This window comes from Podarcis raffonei, chromosome 14 (assembly GCF_027172205.1).
Source record: "Podarcis raffonei isolate rPodRaf1 chromosome 14, rPodRaf1.pri, whole genome shotgun sequence".
NCBI classification, from domain to species: Eukaryota; Metazoa; Chordata; class Lepidosauria; order Squamata; family Lacertidae; genus Podarcis; species Podarcis raffonei.
Genome location: NC_070615.1, coordinates 30,143,342 through 30,163,492, shown reverse-complemented (window position 1 = coordinate 30,163,492; position 20,151 = coordinate 30,143,342). Strand labels below are relative to the sequence as shown.

The following is a 20,151-nucleotide window of genomic DNA, read 5'->3' as shown; positions in this document are numbered from 1 at the left end:
GCAGGGTTCTCTTCTGAGACCGTTGTTGTTCAACATCTTTATAAACAATTTGAACGAAGGTATTTGCAGGTGACACCAAACTGAGAGTGGTAGAGACAGAATCAGGATTCAAGATTGCTTTAACAGATTGGAGAAGTGGACTCAAACTAATGAATCTCCATAGGGAGAAACGTCAGGTTCGACACGTAGGCAGGAAGAACCAGCTGTACAAATATATGAAGGGGGACATCTGGCTCGCCAGTGCAGTGGAACCTCTACTTACCACCATAATCCGTTCCAGCAGCCCATCCTTTAGGCGAAACGTGTCGCTGGTAGAAGCGCCGTTGTGCACATGTGCAGATGGCAGCAGCGAATCTCAGCAAACCCGGTATTTACTTCCGGGTTTGCCATGGTCGTGACTTGGATCGGGCCCAAGTAGAGGCGGTCGTAAGTAGAGGTTCTACTGCAGTACATGTGAAAAGGATCTTGGGGTCTTAGTAGACCACAAGGTTAACATGAGTCAACAGTGTGATGTAGCAGCAAAAAAATGCAATTCTTTTCTAGACTGCATCCACAAAAGAAAGTGCAAATGACAGCCCTTTTATCATCTCCCAGGTGTCACTGACTAGATTCCAGCTGGAGCGCTCCATCTCCCAGTCAGCAGTTTGCTCCTGCAGTTGGATCACATGGTTGCAGAGTGTGGTGGAGATTTACATTTTAGATGCCCATTCCTATTCTCCTTAATACCCCTCTTGCAACTACCACCACCGCCTTGAGATTCTGTTGGAAGCGGAGTTTCTTTCTCCTGTTGGTTTGGGTCCATGGGGGTCCAAATGTGTGTGTGTGTGTTTCAGAGAGTTTCAAGGCCAATGCGATTAAACAGGCTTTGATGTTGAGGAGCCCTCATGTTTACTGCTAGAGATAAATGTGTTCACGAGTTCCATAAAGCTGTGATGTTTACAGGGAAAGGATGGAAACTCACAGAGCCCAGGGTTGTGTGTGTGTTGCCTAGGAAGCTGCTACTCCTGTTGTGTGGTTGTGTCCTGTGTGCAAAATGGGAGCCACTTGGGATTTCAAGGCTTCAGGAAGAGGGATCCCTGTGCCCGCCAGCTTCTCTTTCTATACCCAGGTATGGCTTAATTCCCATTGCTTCCCCTGACCCAGACCACCTTGTAAGTATTTCTGGCCTAGGCAGTTTTGGGCTTCATGAACAGAAGTATAGTGTCCAGGTCAAGCGAAGAGATAGTACCACTCTAATCTGCCTTGGTCAGACCCCACCTGGAATACTATTTCCAGTTCTGGACACCACAGTTTAAGAAGACTATTGACAAGCTGAAAGGAGGAGGGCGGCTGACTTGATCAAAGGTCTGGAAACCAAGCCTGATGAGGAATGGCTGAAGGAGTTGGGAATGTTTAACCTGGAAAATAAAAGACTAAGAGGTGATAGGATAGCCATTTTCAAATATCTAAAGGGCTGTCACATGGAAGGTGGAACAAGCTTGTTTTCTGCTGCTCTGGAGGGTGGAACCCAAACCAATGGATTCAAATTACAATAAAGGAGATTCTGCCAGTATGAAGAAGATTCTAATGTTAAGTGCTGTTTGACAGTATAATGGACTCCCTCAGAAGGTGGTGGTCTCTCCTTCCTTGGAGGTTTTTAAGCAGAATTTGGATGGACATCTGTCAGTGATTCTTTAGCTGTGATTCATTCATTGCAGGGAGTTGGACTAGATTAACCTTTGGGGTACCTTCCAGTTCTATCATTCTATGATTTCCAGGCCAGGTTTTGGTAGCTTCATTAACTGTGAACACCAAAATTTGGGATCCCCTCCAAACCGGTGCCAAGGTTTTGCACCATTTTGCAGCGAAAACCCTGTGCCCCATAGTGAGTATACGATACTCAAAACTGTGGGTCATAGGTAAAGGTAAAGGGACCCCTGACCATTAGGTCCAGTCGTGACCGACTCTGGGGTTGCGGTGCTCATCTCGCTTTATTGGCCGAGGGAGCCGGCGTACAGCTTCTGGGTCATGTGGCCAGCATGACTTAGCCACTTCTGGCAAGCCAGAGCAGCGCACGGAAACGTCGTTGACGTTCCCGCCAGAGCGGTACCTATTTATCTACTTGCACTTTGATGTGCTTTTGAACTGCTAGGTTGGCAGGAGCTGGGACAGAGCAACAGGAGCTCACCCCATCGCGGGGATTCAAACTGCAAACCTTCTGATCGGCAAGTCCTAGGCTCTGTGGTTTAACCCACAGCGCCACCCGCGTCCCTGTGGGTCATAGGTACCCCCCCAAACCCAAGGTTGTCTATTTTGCTTTGAGCATTTTTGGGGCGGAGGAAGCAAGATGTGAGGTTTTCAGTGCAAAAGGGTGCATAACTAGTGCAGACGTTTGCTGCTACTTTGGAGTGAATCGGACAATGTTGGGTTTTTGAGTGAGAACCACGAAGCCCAGTTTGATGCAAAACACAGGGTTTGTGGTGCAAGGTGAATACAAAATGAGTGCAAAACATTGGCACCAGTTTTTTTGCAGGGGGGAATCTCAAATTTCAAGGTTCACAGATAATGAAGATGGTTTTGGTGTCTGCAGAGCTGGCAACTGGACTTACTGTGTGTGTGTCTCGGATCTGCTGCTGATGCCTCTGCCTGCCAGCCAGCCTGTTCACTGCCCCCCCCCCCGTCTCTCTTACTGCCAAATCCTCATTCCAATCCCCCTTCAGGCAAACTTCTCAGCTGAGCTCCCAGCTCACAAATTGCTTCTAGATAGACTACCAGCTGTACCAATCCTCCCAATTTCTCAACATTTGGGGGAAAATGGACTTCCATTTTTCTGCCTTGTTCTCAGGATGCTTGAGGATTTCTTTATAATTTTTTTTTGGGGGGGAGGTCTGTGGTTTGAGGATACACCTTATTGTTGTGGGGTGGGCGACAGTGAGGTGTGTGTTTGGCTTCCTGGGAAACTCTGCAATGTCCCTGCCTACTCACCCTTCCTGATCTGGAAAAGCCCCATGGGAAAGAGAGATGTTTTCTACCTGTGGCCTGTGCTTTAGTTGAGCAGCCAGGAAAGCTGCACTCCAGACCCCTGGTGAGATGACTTGTTTGTGCAATGTAAGAAAAGCCCCTTACAAACACCTCAAAAGGAAAGTCAGCATGTTGCAAAAGCCAGCATGTTCTGAGTGCAGATAATTATATCTGGATGCTATCCCTTGATTGTGCTGCTTGTGGTTCATTCCAGAGGAGGGATGGATGAATTTGTCAATTCCAGCTTATCATTTTTTCCAACCTTAAATTCAGCTCCCCACATTTTCATGCTGGTGAAAGCATTTCTCCTAACAAAGTTCTGACCAACGTGCATAGTTTTGCAAGCAGTTTTCCCTGAAACAATTCATTTTTGCATGTTATTTTCACCATCATACATATTTTTAATACACCCATTGCCCTAATATCGCATGTTTGCACACAGTGGTTAGTTCATTCATTGGGGGACTGTGTTGCAAAATGTGAAGTGTGGGTTATCAAGGAGAGCTGAGTTTCGGCTGGTTTGGGAAGTGTGGATGAGGTAGCTTCTCATTAAAATGCAAACGAACTCGATCCTCTCCGTCCTCCCTCCTCCCAGTGGCTTCTGTCACAGCCAGCTGTGGGCTGCTGTGGTGCACAAAGGAGCTGTATTTATGATGCTCTTGCTAGAGGGAGCAGGTGTGCAAAGCCCCCCCCCCTTTGCTTCTCTCCGGCTCCATCTCTCCAGCACCCGAGGGGCCGCCTTTTCTATTCTTGGCGAAATTGCTACAGAGATAGTTAGTATGTGACTTTTTCCTCATGCACTTTCATTCAGAGCAACAATGGGAGAGATTATCTGAAATGGAACGGGAGAGAGGAGGGTTTGGGCTCCATCAGCGCGCGAGTTAAAGCATAAGGAGTGCTCTCTGCCACTTTGGAGGAGGGTGCCGGGGACCAAACTGATTGCAGACAGCAGAGATGCTTCATCCTGCCTCCTACTCAGCCACCTTTAATGATGCCCCAAATGCACCACTTCTCCTTCCTTGCTTTTGTGCAGCCTCAGATTGCCGGTCCTTCGGTAACTTTCTCTGCTCTTAAGAAAGTTCAGCGTGTGACTCAGGAATTAATAGCAGGCCTTCCATGAATTGCAGGGAGGGGAGCAGCTTCGTTAATTAAACCAACATAGTTTGAAAGGGCAGAGATGTCATAATTAATGTTAACCAGCCTGAACGATAGCATCAGACAGATCTGCTTGATATGTAAAAGTCTGTAATTTCAAATCTCTCGCTCCCTCCTTACTCTTAATGTGTTCTATCTCAAAGTTATGGTGCTTGACTTTGTCCTTGAACACCTTCAAGTCAGGATGAACTTACTGTCTCCTTCTTTGGAGGCTTTTAAGCAGAGTTTGGAGGGCCATCTATCATGCATGATCTAGTTGAGATTCCTGCATTGCAGGGGGTTGCAATAAATGACCCTTGGTGTCCCTTCCAACTCTACAATTCTATGATGCAGGGAAAGTTCTCCAAGTGAACAGACCCTTCTTGTTCTACATCTGACTCTCTCTTAATGGATTTCACCCTGAAGGTGCAACAGTGGCACTGAAGGCTCAAAGATAGGCAGTGATCAAAAGCCTTCCCAAAGCAGGGAAGCTAACTGAACAGGAGTTTGCGGGGTGTAAACACAATACAGTTGGAATCTAGGGGATTTGGGTAAATGATACTGCAGGAAAGGTTGGCTGCCTTTTGTACATCCACTGCTTAAATTTGTATCCGGGTATAGAATTTAGCAAGCAAACAGTGCAATCTTAACCATGTCTATACTCGGAATTATGTCCAGGTGAATTCAATGGGTTTTACTCTAGGAAAAGTAAGGTTAGGATTGCAGCCTAACTGTGTCATTATTATTTTTTAACTGCTCAAGTTTCTAGCCTTTAGGACATACAGACTTTAAAACACATGAACAGTGTATTGTGAAATTTGGGGCATCATAATGTGGCTGAGCAGCATCCCCAGTGCTCCAGGTGGGACAGGGCAATGTAGCTGCCCCCCACCCCCAATGGCTACTGGAAACAGAAGGTACATATTTGCATAATCCCAATCTTGGAATCTTGCTTTTCTAGGCTCAGAGTCCAAGTCACTTTGATTTGATTGAAGCATCCTAGTGTGATTTCAAGCATCGGATTTGAACAGCTCTGATCTGAAGCATCACAGTGTGAGACGCTCTGCACAAAATCATAGAATTGTAGGGTTGGATGGAGCCCCTCAGGGGGTCATCTAGCATAACCCCCTGCAATGCAAGAATCACAGCTAAAGATTCTCTGACAGGTGGCCATCCAAGCTCTGTTTAAAAACCTCCAAAGGAGGAGCGTCCACCACCTTCTGAGGGAGTCCATCCCCCAGTCAAACAGCTGTTACCATCAGAAAGTTCTTCCTCATATTTTGCACAACACCGTGATTTTGTTGAAGCCTAGAGCCTGTTCTGTCCATGTCTGCAGGGTGGGGAATTGAACTTGTATCCCTTGCTCTCGAAACCCAGACAGTGTTGCATTTATCCTGCATTTAACCACCATCTGGTTATTACCTCCTCCCACATGCAGTTTGTTCTCTGCTGCCTTTGCCTGCACTCTCTGCCCTGTGAAATCTTATCTGCCTTTCACTCTTCCAGCACTACCTAAAATGTTCCTAATGCGGCAGCTGCATTCTCCGTGTCTCCAATGGAGCTGCACCTTAAGGCAGCCATTTCCACGCAACACGGATGAGGGCCCTTCGGAGCCCTCTGCACACACACACACACACACTACTACCAGACTGTGTAGAATTGCGATCTGTGTCTCTTCTGAGGAACGAAGAAACCGCCAGGTGATAGGTTGGGTTTGACTTGACGGTTCCGCTCTTCCCAGGCTGGCTCATGCAAGAAGCGTTTGCAAGTCAGAGCTGTCTGCATGGGGATCTGTATTGGCAGATGTGTGAGGAGACGAGCGAAAGCAGCAACACACAGGGAGTGCTAAGGAACAGGCAGTGAGCCAGGATAAATTCTCTCCGTTGCAGAACAGAGCAGCTAATCAGCACCTGCCACCAACACCGGGTCCTTCTCTTTCTTCACCTACCAAAGAAGTGGTTGTGTGGGAAAGGGAAGGGCTTTGGGGCTGCCAAACAGCCACAGGAGAAGAGCTATGGTTTCAAATTGGATGGGGGAACCATGCATTGCAGCGGGGTTGGACTAGATGACCCTTGGGGATCCCTTCTAACTCTATGATTCTGTGATCCCATGACAAGCTGCCTTAGGCAGAGTTCAGTCCATTATTCCATCTAGGGTGGCACTGTCTGCACTGGTTTGGCAGTGCAGCTCTCCAGTGTTGCAGGCAGTAAGCCTTGATAAGGTTCTAGTCCTCACCGTTCTGAATGAAGGGCTGGTTTACAAAGGAAGCTGCCTTGTACCAACTCAGACCCTTGGTCCGTCTTGCACAGTGAAGGCAACACTGACCGGCAGTGGCTCTCTAGGGTAAGGTTACCAGATTTTTTTCAATGAATCCAGGGACACTTCTCAACTTCAATGGATTTTGTATGGAGACTGATCTGTAAATCCGGGGACTGTCCGCGGGAAATGGGGACGTCTGGTAATCTTACGGGGGGGGGCATTTGAAGGCTTTCGTAGACATGCCAGGAGTCGAACCTAGTGGGCAAGAGGGGCTAGCGCAGAATAACTGCCCCATGGGTCAGAGTCATGGGCGACCACATGGATTCTTCCAATGAGGAAGCAAAGCAAAGGTTAGACTTGCAGCGGTTCTCAACCTGTGGGTCCCCAGATGTTGTTGGACTACAACTCCTATCATCCCTGAGCTCTGGCCTTGCTAGCTAGGGGTGATGGGAGTTGTAGTTCCACAACATCTGGGGACCCACAGGTTGAGAAAGGCTGGGTTAGAGTGTTGGACTTAGACCTGGAGACCAGGGTTCAAATCCCTGCTTTGTCATGAAGCTCAGTGAGTTACCTTGGGCCAGCCATTTACTCCCTGCCTAACTGGCACTGTGCGTTAAACCACAGAGCCTAGGACTTGCCGATCAGAAGGTCAGCGGTTTGAATCCCCGTGACGGGGTGAGCTCCCGTTGCTCGGTCCCTGCTCCTGCCAACCTAGCAGTTCGAAAGCACGTCAAAGTGCAAGTAGATAAATAGGTACCGCTCCGGCGGGAAGGTAAATGGCGTTTCCATGCGCTGCTCTGGTTTGTCAGAAGCAGCTTAGTCATGCTGGCCACATGACCTGGAAGCTGTATGTCAGCTCCCTCGGCCAATGAAGCGAGATGAGCGCCGCAACCCCAGAGTCGGTCACGACTGGACCTAATGGTCAGGGGTCCCTTTACCTTTACCTAACCTACCTCACAGGGTTATTGTGGGGATTAAATGAGATCAGGGGAGAACCATGTCCCACCATCTTGAGCAACTTGGAGGAAAGGTGGGATATAAGCAAGCAAGCAAACAAACAAACAAACAAGTAAAGGATACAACTTTCAATAGGGGAGCAGGCTCATTTACCTACCTCCCAAATGAGAAAATGTGTGCCTGTCCATCTTGCCTTATATCTCAGGTTCTGCAAATGCTAGAGACGTGCTCTTTTAAAAAAATGGAAGCTGGGGATCTGGCGATTCATCTGGGCTGCGGTTGGGAGTGTTGCCTCCCCCCCCAACTCCTATGGATGCCCATGTTCAGAGCTGCCCATCTCACCCTCAGACATTCTTCATGACAACCTAAAGTCTGCTGCTAGAAGGGACTACCAGATTTGGCCTCCTGGCTGGGCTGTTTTCTGCTACAACAGGTCTCATCCAGCCGCAGCCTCTGCACTGACCTTCAACGCTCTCCTGGCGGAGCATCTCTCCAAGGTTCTCTCTTGCATTCTCGCTCCCCCAGATTTTGCTTTCTTTCTTACTTTCTTAAACCACCACCTTTCCCAATACTGTGATTCATTCGCTTTCTCCCTGTTCAGACAGTTGGTTTTTTTGTAAAGGTATTTTTAAACCTCTTAAATCATCATTTCCCCTCCAGCAGACGGTGTAAATTTAGCCTGTTGCCTCGCTGCTGCTGCTGCTGCTGCTGCTCCTTCTCCTCATCTTCTCTCCTTTGTGAAGGCTTGGGGTTTTTTTTTCGGGGGGGGGGGGGGAGAAGGAGAAGGGTCCCGGCCAGATCCTTTAGGAAGGAATGGAATCTGAATTCCTGACCTATCAATCAAGAAAAATCAATCTATTAGCAGGGCGGCTATCTGCTGCTTGCACACAAAACCGATCTTCTAAAAGAACTTTCTGGTTTTTAAAAGCTGGTTTGGGGATAGGGCCAGTGGTAGAGCATCTGTCTTGCAAGCTGAACATCCCAGGTTTGGTCTGCAAAAACATCTCCAGGTAAGGCTGGAGTCTGAGACCCTGGAGAACTACTACCAGGCAGCATAGACAACACTGCTAATGTTCTGGAGTTGTGGGCTTTTATGTCCTGTTTTTGTAGCTCTGTGATGCAAAAGTGCCTCTCCAGATGGCAATGTTTCAGTGACATCGGGGAAGCATTGCAGGACAACTGATAAAATGGAATGAAGTGTTGACAATCCAGTTATAAATCCAGGACTGATGCGCTAATATTGTGTTGACGACATGTTGTAGAAGACACCCCCAACCCACCACACAGCCAGGGCCCTGTGTAACAACACTTTGATTTGTTTTCATGTTGCACCAAAAAGATCCCAATCTGTTTGTGCATGCTGAGCTTGCTTGATCCTTGGACGGCGTATAATCGAAAAGAGGGACGAGCCAGCACTGGATTTCTTTGAAATAAATTGGCAAGGGTTGATTTTTGTCTCCTGTTTGTTCTGGCTTTGAATCCAAAATGTCACCATGTTCTTGACTTCATTGGCACTCAACAGCTCCTGGAGACATTTCCTGGCTCAAAGAATGACTCTTTCACAATTGTTTGGGGCCGCCTTCATTTGTCCATTCCAGTAATGCACTACCTTCCCTCTCCTTGCCTCCCACTTCGCTGGTATTTTCCCATTAGCTCTTTCTACCCTGCACTGTTCTTTTAATAGAATCATAGAGTTGGAGGGGACCATAAGGGTCATCTAGTCCAGCCCCCTGCAGTGCTGGAATCTCAGCTAAAGAATCCCTGATAGTTGGCCTTCCAACCTCTGTTTAAAAACATCCAGGGGAGGAGAGTCCACCATCTTCCAAGGCGGTCCATTCCACTGTTGAACAGCTCTCACCGTCAGAAAGTTCTTCCTGATGTTTAGCCAGAATCTCATTGTTTTGGGTCCTCCAATCTGAAGCAGCAGAAAACAGGCTTGCTCCAGCTTACACTTGACAGCCCTTCAGCTATTTGAAGATGGCTCTCATGTCACTTATTAGACTTCTCTTCTCCAGGCTAAGCACCTGCAACTCCCTCAACTGTTCCTCATAAGGTTTGGTTTCTAGACCCTTGATCATCCTGGTCGCCCTTCTCTGCACACATTCCAGCTTGTGAATATCCTTCTTAAACTCTGGTGCCCAGAACTGGACACAGAACTCCAGGTGGGGTCTGACCAAGGCAGAATAGAGTGGGACTGTTGCTTCCCCTGATCAAGATGCTAGACTTCTTATCAATACTTGTTTTGCTGGGCATTCACATGACTGCAAATGAGGAAAGTATCTATAGCAATTCAGTGGAGCAGGGAATGTGAGAGTATTTATACATGGCAAAATGGAAGAGATTTAGCACACACTTCCTCTTCCCAGGGTTCCTTGGGAACTATAGTTCTGTGAGACTGGAGGGCAATATTTATAACTCAGCCTCCAGTTCCCAGGGTGCTTTGGATGGTATGTATTCAGCCTTCCCCAACCTGGTGCCCTTTAGAAAGTTAGGACAACAACTCCCATCAGTTCCAACAATATATATATTTAGCACATTATTGATAGCCGGCCCTACCATTAGCCAGAAAGAGGCAACTGCTTCAGGTAGTGGTTGATGGGGGCCTATGGCAGCAGCCCTATGGCCATTCCTCCTGAAGAGCGCCTCCTGTTCCCCTCTGTTGGAAGACAAGTGTGTGTGCCCAACAGCCTCTACTGCTGTCCCACTGACAGTGTTGAAGTAAGATTCAGCTGGCTTTTGTATTCAGAATGGGGTGGGGTGGGGCACCATCTTGGTTTTGCTCCAGGCAGAGAAACATATTGGGCCAGCCCTGACATCATATGTGTTAATTGGCTCACCTGTGCACCAGGAGCAGGGCTTTTGTGAATTACTGCTGTTAATTGTGTCATTGTTATCACCAACTTTCCTTCTTTGCATTTCATTTCCTTCTGACCTCACTGTTCACAATCCTGCTCCCACCCCAGCAAAAAAAGCAAAAAGCAACATGCCATGTGAATATATACTTTCCTTGCCTCTGATGAAGTGAGCCATCATTTGCAAAATCTTTATGCCCACAATAAATTTGCTAGCTTTGAGGTTGTCTCAAGACCCTCTGTTGTTGATGTTTTGCTGTAGACAGTAGGGGACTCAGATGATTGAAACAACCACCCCTCTGGAAATAATGCCGGAGGCCGCTCTCAGCTATTTAGACTCAGGTTGCTGAAGGCTCTGTTTGTTTGATCAATTGTATAGGCAAGACCAGAAGGCAGCAGAGATACTGAAGTGTTGGTGTAACCTGCCGCTGAGTGCCTCTTCCAATCAGGATAAGAGCCACTGTAGCTCAGTGCTAGAGCACCTGCTTTGTATGCAAAAAACCCTGAGTTCAATCCTCAACAGCAACTCCAGGTATAGTCAGGAAGAAGTCTGGCCTAGAATCCTGGAAAACTGCTGCCTGTCATTGTTGACAATACTGAGATAGATGGACTCTGTTATAAGGCAGCTTATAAGGTAAAGGTGACCCCTGACCATTAGGTCCAGTCGTGACCGACTCTGGGGTTGCGGCGCTCATCTCACTTTACTGGCCAAGGGAGCCGGCGTACAGCTTCTGGGTCATGTGGCCAGCATGACTAAGCTGTTTCTGGCGAACCAGAGCAGGGCACAGAAATGCCATTTACCTTCCTGCCAGAGCTGTACCTATTTATCTACTTGCACTTTGACGTGCTTTCGAACTGCTAGGTTGGCAGGAGCAGGGACCGAGCAACAGGAGCTCACCCCGTCGCAGGGATTCGAACCGCCAACCTTCTGATCAGCAAGTCCTAGGCTCTGTGGTTTAACCCACAGCACCACCTGCATCCCAAGGCAGCTTATATTCCTATTCAAATAAGCTTTTAACTCAAAATCATGAAGGCTGGAAGCTTCATTTGCGAAGAAGGGGATGTAGCTCAGTGGTAGATCATGCAGAAGGTCTCAGGTTCAATCCACAGCATCTCCAAGTAGAACTGAGAATGTGCTCTGTCTGATATGCTAGAGAGCTGCTGCCAGTCAATGAAGGCAGTACGGAACTAGGAGAACCAAGGGCAAGGCAGGCACCTGTGTTCTCCCCCACCTGAAGCCTCTCAACAGCTGTTGGTTTATTTCAGGGAGTGAGGGGTCTTCTCTCCCCTCCCCTCCTCCCAAGGTCATTTATATTCTGCAAGCAACTTCACTGCCTCCAAGAGCATCAGCACGATTCATTTCGAGGTTGGGTGCCCTGATTGAAAGGTGCTGCTGCCACATGCTTGTTATCAGAGACAAGCTCCCTGAGAGGGAGCAGCGAGATGAGGGAAAGAGGGCTGCGCAAGGTTCTGTGTGAGTGGAGATGGGTTGATGCTCAGCAGAAGCATGTCATGTAGGAGTCCAACAACTCTGTTCAGTCTCAAATGCCCATCTGCCTCTTCTCCCTGACCCCCACTTCTCCCCCAAAATAAAATAAAAATGCTTTTAGTTTGAGAGCAGTTGGAAATGCTAGTTTGCGGTAAGAGGAGATGGTATCTGCAGGCTTGTTTGTTGCTTGTTGAGAACAGAAGAAGTAGCCAGGTTGGGGTGAATTGTTCCCCCAGGACAAGGATAAGTACCCAAGAAGAGCCTGATGGATCAGGCCAGTGGCCCATCTAGTTCAGCATCCTGTTCCCGGATGCCTCAGTGGGAAAGCCACAAGCAGGATTCGAGCATAAGTGCATTTTCCTAGTGTGGTGCAGTGGTTAAGAGCCGTAGACTCGTAATCTGGTGAACCAGGTTTGCTTCCCCGCTCCTCCACATGCGGCTGCTGGGTGACCTTGGGCCAGTCGCACTTCTCTGAAGTCTCTCAGCCCCACTCACCTCACAGAGTGTTTGTTGTGGGGGAGGAAGGGAAAGGAGAATGTTAGCCGCTTTGAGACTCCTTCGGGTAGTGATAAAGAGGGATATCAAATCCAAACTCTTCTTCTTCTTCTTCTCCTGTGGTTTCAGCAACTGGCATTGTAAAGCATCACTGCCTTCAACTATGGAGACAGAGCACAGCCATGGTGGCTCATAGCCTCAGGAGCCTCCATCTCCATGAGGAGGCTGTAAAAAACTTGTGCCTTTCCAGTGGGCAGAGAAACCGGTCTTCTGAAGTGAGAATGGGGGCAAAACGCCTATCTGGTTCCACCAGTTGGGTTCCGTGCTTTTCACTCCACCAGTCGCCAAAGGCATCCCTTTTCGCTAGTCTAAGAGCAACAGAAGCCACTCAGTTGCCTGGAGAAAGGACCGCTTGTACTCAGTTGCCTGGAGAAAGGACCGCTTGTAGCAGTTGGGCAGGTTAATTGGTTTGATGGGCCTTCACCTAGGTCCAGCTGCATGGCACCTCCAAGACTAGCGACTGGGGGAGGGGGATGTCTTCTCTGCTCCCATGCTCACCAGAGTGTGGCTTTTCAATCATAATTTGTGAATGGTGATTCTTTCAGTTAACTAAAGCAGGAGAAGGTTCCCTGGTGATAATGAAATCCCTTGGAAATCCTTCTCCCCCACCCCCAAAACCCATTGTCTTGTACTTTGCTAGAGACAGCCTGTCACTGAGCTTAGAGGTGTTGAAGGAGGTGCAAATTACCCACTGCAAGCAGAACAGGGCAGAACTTCCTGTAACTGTTGAAGGTTTTTGCAAAGGACAAAATACAGCCTAATTGTTACTCAAAGAAAGGGGGAGGTTCGTTCTTGTTTCCTAGAGAGGTAGATTAGGGCATGTGTAAAGGTGTGACAGTTGAAGGCAGGCCTGATTGAGGCACTAGTACACCTGGCCATCTGTTGAGACTGTGGCACACTGTCATAGAATTGTAGAGTTGGAAGGGATGCCAAGGGTCATCTAGTCCAACCCCCTGTAATGCAGGAATCACAGCTATAGACTCCTTGACCGGTGGCCATCCAAACTCTGCTTAGAAACCTCCCAAGGAGCTCAAGGCAGCATACGTGGTTCTCCTCCACCTCCCCGTTTTATCCTCACAACAACCCTGCGAGGTAGGTCAGACTGGGAGATTGTGACTGGCTGAAGGTCACATCAATGACCAATGGTCTCCCAGGCCCTGGTCCAGGGGTAGGCAACCTAAGGCCCATGGGCCAGATGCGGCCCAATCGCCTTCTCAATCAGGCCCGCGGACAGTCCGGGAATAAGTGTGTTTTTACATGAGTAGAATGTGTCCTTTTATTTAAAATGCATCTCTGGGTTATTTGTGGGGCATAGGAATTCGTTCATTCCCCTCCCCCCCAAAAAAATAGTTCAGCCCACCACATGGTTTGAGGGACAGTGGAAAAGGTTGCTGACCCCTGTCCTAGTCTGACACTGACTGCTAAACCAGACTGGCTTCCGGGGGGTGGGTGGGCAACATATGAGAAGTTAATTGAAAGAGAAGGAAGTAAATGGAAAATAAGACCATATGAAGAGGTTAAAGAATATGTTAATGATTGGCTGCATTATTTTCAAATTAATGAAATGTTTAAGAAAGATATGCTATAAAGAGGTTTTGCTGATAAAGAGTCTAAATTTCAGAAAGAAATATTGAATAATGAATTCAAAAGTTTAGCAAGAATGTATAAATTATTGTTGGAATGGTATACAAAGGATGAAGAGGTGAAATCGGTTATGATTGACTGGGCCAAAGATTTTGGATATAATATACAAATAGATGATTGGTTAAAATTGTGGAAAGATGGAATAAGATTTACGGCATGCACTGCTATAAAAGAAAATGTAATGAAGATGATGTATCGATGGTATATGACACCTGTAAAACTGGCAAAGATGTATAAGATAAGTAATAAATGTTGGAAATGTAGAGAAAAGGAAGGAACGTTTTACCATATGTGGTGAGACTGTAAAAAAGTTAAAAACTTTTGGGAAATGATTTATAATGAATTGAAGAAAGTATTGAAATATACATTTGTAAAGAAACCAGAAGCGTTTTTACTAGGAATAATAGGTAATGAGATAGATAAGAAAGATAGGAAGATATTTTTATATGCAGTGTCAGCAGCAAGAACTTTGATGGCCCAGAAGTGGAAACAAGAAGAGTTACCTACGATTGAAGAATGGAGTAACAGGATGGACTCGATGGACTAACAGGAAGGATCCAGAACCGACGTGATCAAAGATTTACAGAAGATTGGATGAAATTTACTGAATATATGCAAAAATTAAGTGATAATCAGATAACGTTTGTAAGTTTTAAGGAAGCTCTGTGAAGAGAAAAGGTAGGAATATTGTTAGATTGTAAAAAATTAATAATATGGTGGTGTAATTTAAATTTAAGAAATGTGGAGAAAATAAGTACTAGGAAGGTTTTTCAGGCGGGATGAGGGAAGTCAATAAGGAGGAATTTGGATGTAAAAAAGATGTTTTGGGTGTATAATTTGTTATGGAAAAAGAATAAAAAATATATTAAAAAAAATAAAAATAAACCAGACTGGCTTCCATGTGGTGTCTTGAAGAGCAGGGAACAGCTAAGGGGAGTCCACAGACCACAGACAAGTAGAGAAGCCACTGATCAGGACCCTGGACAGTTCATTGGCACAGACTCTCCAGGGAGAGAGAGCTGTTGCCTCAGCAGTGCGCTGTGGGCTTATCCATATTTTTCCTCTGCTTTTTCCAGCCACGGTCTGCGATTTAAAGCTCTGTGTTGGCACCCTCTTTTTGTTTTGCTCCGGAGCTTTCACCACCAAACCCCACTTTTTAAAGCTATACCAGAGCAAACATACACCCACAGAAAACCCGAATGAATGTTTTCTCCAATTCAGCTTTAAAGAGCAGGTTTTCATGGGGAAAGCTCTGGGGAAAGCAAAACAAAAACAGCCATTTGGACATGGAGCATTAAGCACTGACCTCTGCCTGGAAAGAGTGGGGCAAAAGGTAAGTGTGGATAAGCCCCTTATGGGGCTGACTGTTGTGGTTGAGCTACAGTCCTCCTTTGCCTCAGGGCTTACATAAACCTGGAGCTCTCATCTTGCAGTTCTCTCAGAAAACCATTGTTTGTTTTCAGAAGTGGGAGCCCTTCTCTCCGGCTGGCATTGTTAGGACATGAATCTCACTTGATCCCTAATGAAAGCAAATCCGTGGAGGGGATAAGCCGTGCTGTCGACACGGGTAATGAACTTGAGGCCTTGCTTTTCTCTGCAAAGCAAACTCATTTATTCCTTGCATTGAGTGAGGCGCCAGCTTGGATTGCAGGTCGTAATTGATGGACGGTCAGAGGCAGCCTGGTGAGGATTGTCTGAGATGCCAATATCCATTCCAGTGCAGATTCTGATAAAGCCTGATGCATAAAGATGGGTATGCTTAATAAAGAAAAAAAAGAGCATTTGATCTTGCTGCCACTTGCTAAGCTGCTAATGGAGGCAAGAGCTGGTTGAATGAATTTTTGATAAAGGGCCCAGCACTTTCATAGGTGCAAAATGGATATGGGGTTGGAAAACAGACTGGTGACCAGGGCTCTTGGGGTGATGTGTAGTGGTTAGAGCATCAGACTAGATCCCAGGAGACCGGGGTTCGAATCCCCACTCAGCCATGAAGCTCAGTGGGTGACCTTGGGCCAATTAGCCTAACCTACCTCACAGGGCTGTTGTGAGCACAAAATGGAGGAAGAGATTTATCTTGGGATCTTTGAGGAAAGGTGGGATATAATTTTAATACAGTGGTACCTCTGGATATGTACGGGATCCATTCTGGAGCCCCGTTCACATCCTGAAGTAAATGTAAGACGCAAATGCGTGTCTGCGCATGTGCAGACAGCGTTTCGCGCGCTTCAGCGCATGCGCGTGACTTCATTTTGAGCGTCTGCGCATGCGCGAGCGGCAAAACCCGGAAGTAACACACTCTGTGGAGCGCAACTCGAAAATACTTAACTTGAAGCTACTTCAACCCGAGGTATGACAGTAAATAAATAACAAAGTGAGGTTATTTACACTATATCATCTTAGCTGTTCTGACTTTTCTTTAAAAACATGTTTCTTGATCCAGATTATTGATCTCCCTATGGGATTCTTGTGGCATATATGTGCTAAATGTTTAATCCGGTTTTCAACCCTCTTTCAACCAAGAGTCCTTAGCAGGAATGTAAGAAGGTGCTGTTTTGCTGATCTGTATTTGGTAAACGCTGCAATGTTTCTGTTCCATTGCAGTCCGCCTTCCGCTCAAACAGTGTAACTTACATAACTAAGTTGCTATGTAAGTTACATTGTTATTATCTAATTCCATCCCATTCATTTCAGTGCAGAGAAAGGCTATGCAAATGAGGGGAAAATGTAATCAATTGCATTTGCAGACTGAAACTGACAATAACAGTGAAAACATACTTGCTGGATTGATTGATTTCCATACTAGATGTGAGACGAATAAGTGAACGTGGGCAAATTTTGCTCTCATTTCCCGTTTTATTGGATGTCACTGACATACCGTATTCTTAGGCACTCTGGTGCTGTGACAGGACCAAGGGCCTCTAATGAAGAGATCCTGGCATCCTCAGAAAACTCCGATTCCTGTAGTAGCTTAAGGAACCTACAGCACTGAAACCTGTTTCGCAACCAGTTTAAGATACATTGTGCTGCCATTGTCATTTGAGCAAAGGACTACAGCTCCCATCAGTTGCAGCCTGCACATCTGTTGAGTTTCATGGTGGTGGTGGCAGTGGGGGTGTGTGTGTTTGGCAGAGGGAATGGCATTTTGAAGGAATACACAGGCATTCAGGGAGTTAGTTCCAGGCATACGGGGTAGGAAGATTGAAACAGTCGTGCCTTTTGAGGAAATGGGAGAGTTTGGGACGGTGGATCCTACTGGAACCAGGAAAGCAAAGCTTGCAGGCATGGATGTGTCATGATAAAACAAGGCTGTTTGTGTGTGTGTGTGTGTTAGATTTAAAGGGCAGGGCAATGAGGCTGTGCTGACTGGCAAGCTGGTTCAGGGTTTAAGGAGGGCACCATGAAACCAGCTCAAAATCCTGGGCTAAAGTAACCCAATACAGTGGTACCTCGGGTTAAGTACTTAATTCATTCCGGAGGTCCATTCTTTACCTGAAACTGTTCTTAACCTGAAGCACCACTTTAGCTAATGGAGCCTCCTGCTGCTGCCGCGCCGCTAGAGCATGATTTCTGTTCTCATCCTGAAGCAAAGTTCTTAACCCAAGGTACTATTTCTGGGTTAGCAGAGTCTGTAACCTGAAGCATCTGTAACCAGAGGTACCACTGTACTGTATCAAGAGAAGCTGAATTCTGCAGCTCTGTGAATTATGAAAACAATACAGAATCCTTGTCCTGGTTTCAATAAATCCTTCGTAGCCTCCCCACATGCAGGCCGACTTCTGAGAGTTTATCAAGCTGCTAGGGAAACATTAGCACCAGAAACTTGATTTTCTGAGTGGGGTAGGGGGAGCAGAGATACTTACGCAGCTGAGCTCTTTGATAGCTTTTTGGAGTTGGCGCATGGGACGTTACGGCTTCTGTCTCGCGCCTGATGTGCTTGCTGCTGGTGTGTGCCTCTCCCCTTTTTCCTCCCCCTGTTAGATCTCTTCAGCGTGCCCAGCCCCTGCATGGGGAAGGTTAGCGCTTCACTTTTTTGAAGCTGGCTGCCTCTTGGCTCCGCTCTCTCTGGGATGGCGGCTTTGGAGCCCAAGATGAGAGCTTTGTAGCTCTTGTTCTGGAAGTTCCTGCCTCGCGGAGTCTTGGTCAAAGCCGATGCAAAGATTTTATCTTCCTAAAGCAATGATGCTCACAGATTCACAGAAGGGTTGAAAGCTGACGTGATGGAGATGGGAGGCAGGCAGGCAGCCCAGTTTTGCTACCAAAAATCTGTACTGAGTCGCAAGGTTCAGTTCTTGGCATTTCCAGGTAAGGCTAGGAAAGACCCCAATTTGAAACCCAGCAGCAGAGCCGCCTCTGGTCAGTGCAGACAAAGCTGAGCTAGATGGACCAGTGGCCTGACTCAGTAAAAGGCAACTACTTATGCTCCTGTTTCAGTCAGCTGAATAACAAAACCATGAGGACTAGAATCTTATCTGAGTGGTAGAGCGTCTGCTTTGCAAGCAAAGCATCCCAAGTTCAATCCCCAGAATCTCCAAATAAGACTGGGAATATTGCTTGTCTGAATGTATCGCTTGTTTGCCAGTGGTGTTTTTGCCTGACCTGTTTCCTGTAATTGTGTGCTAATCTTCTGGCAAGAACAGCTGATATCCCTTTTTAATGCCTATTGTTCCAAGCTTTTAATCTTGCTTCACGGTCGATTTTATTGCCTAGTAAACTCTGTAAATGCTGGAGGGAATCTGGGAACATACATAATGTTTCTTTGATGATAAATGACCGGATTTGCAATGTTTAGAAAATGCATAATGCAGCCAGGGGCACCCAAAATGGGGAAACCTTATCTTCCATGAGATGTGGGACTCAATCCCTCAGGAGGCAGTGATGGCTCCCAACCTAGAGGGCTTTAAAAGAGGATTGGGCCTTGCAGGGGACTGGGCTCCATAATCCTTGGGGTCCCTTCCAACTCTGTGATCTATGATTTCTATCTTTCTATGTACCCTTTGCGGATATGCACACCCTTTAACATCGGCCTTTGTTCTCTTGAGACTTTGACATGGCTTTGAATTAACTTCTAAGGCTGGCCTATCCCAGGAGGGAGACTTTGATGTCTGTAGTCTCTGCTCTCGCCTAGCAGGGACGGATTGTCTGCAAAGAGTTTGCTGTGTCAGCTTCTGCATTTGATGGCAAAGTGTTGCAAGGAGCATGGTGAATGAGATGCTTGAGTGTGCAAGAACTAGGGAGGTGGGCAGGTTGGAGGGGGCTCTTGTGGGTCACAGCTCGGTTTAAAGTTCAGCATCTGCCAACAATGTTTGCTGGTGCCCAATACTTCAGGACTGGATTACTACAAGGCACCATTTGTGGGGCTTCCCTTGCACTTCATCCAGAAACTATAGTTAGTACAGAAAGATCTTTGCTCAGAGATCTGCATTGACAACCAATTTGCTATTGGGCCAAGTTCAAGGTGCTACTATTAGTATGTAAAACCCTTAACAACTTGGGACCAGTTTGCTTGCAAGATCACATTAACCCATAAATGCCCACTCGACTCCTTTGAACTGTAGAACTGGCATTGCTACAGGTGCTGCTTAACGCCCATTCTGGATTTGTAAGAAATACCTATTTTAGTGTGGCAGCACATGCACTTTGGAACTCCCTGCCTATTGATAACAGGCAGGTGTCTTCACTGCACTCTTTTCATCACCTGCTAAAACTATTTTTGTTTAGGCAAGCCTACCTAGATGTTTAATGGGACGCGGGTGGCGCTATGAGTTAAACCACAGAGCCTAGGACTTGCCGATCAGAAGGTCGGCGGTTCGAATCCCTGCGACGGGGTGAGCTCCCATTGCTCGGTCCCTGCTCCTGCCAACCTAGCAGTTCGAAAGCACATCAAAGTGCAAGTAGATAAATAGGTACCGCTCCAGCGGGAAGGTAAACAGCGTTTCCATGTGCTGTTCTGGTTCGCCAGAAGCGGCTTAGTCATGCTGGCCACATGACCAGCTGTACGCCGGCTCCCTCGGCCACTAAAGTGAGATGCGCACTGCAACCCCAGAGTCGGTCATGACTGGACCTAGTGGACCTTTACCTTTACCTAGATGTTTAGAAAGTTAATGTGAGTTTTAATCTTTTCTTTTTTCTTTTTTTTTCTTTTTTAGCTTTGAGGGCTTTTAAAAAAACAACTGTCAAGCAGTGTATAAATTGTATGAGATTTAAAAATAAATAAATTGAGACCAGCAGCAGGCAGGGAGCCCAACAGAAAGTGGTACCAGG

At 46.8% G+C, this 20,151-nt stretch overlaps 1 protein-coding gene across 1 annotated transcript in view; it reads left to right on the top strand.

Annotated features, from left to right (window-relative positions):
* RAB26 (RAB26, member RAS oncogene family) overlaps window positions 1–20,151 on the top strand; it is a 116,487-nt gene that overhangs the window by 66,329 nt on the left and 30,007 nt on the right. The gene's annotated exons all lie outside the window — the stretch shown is intronic.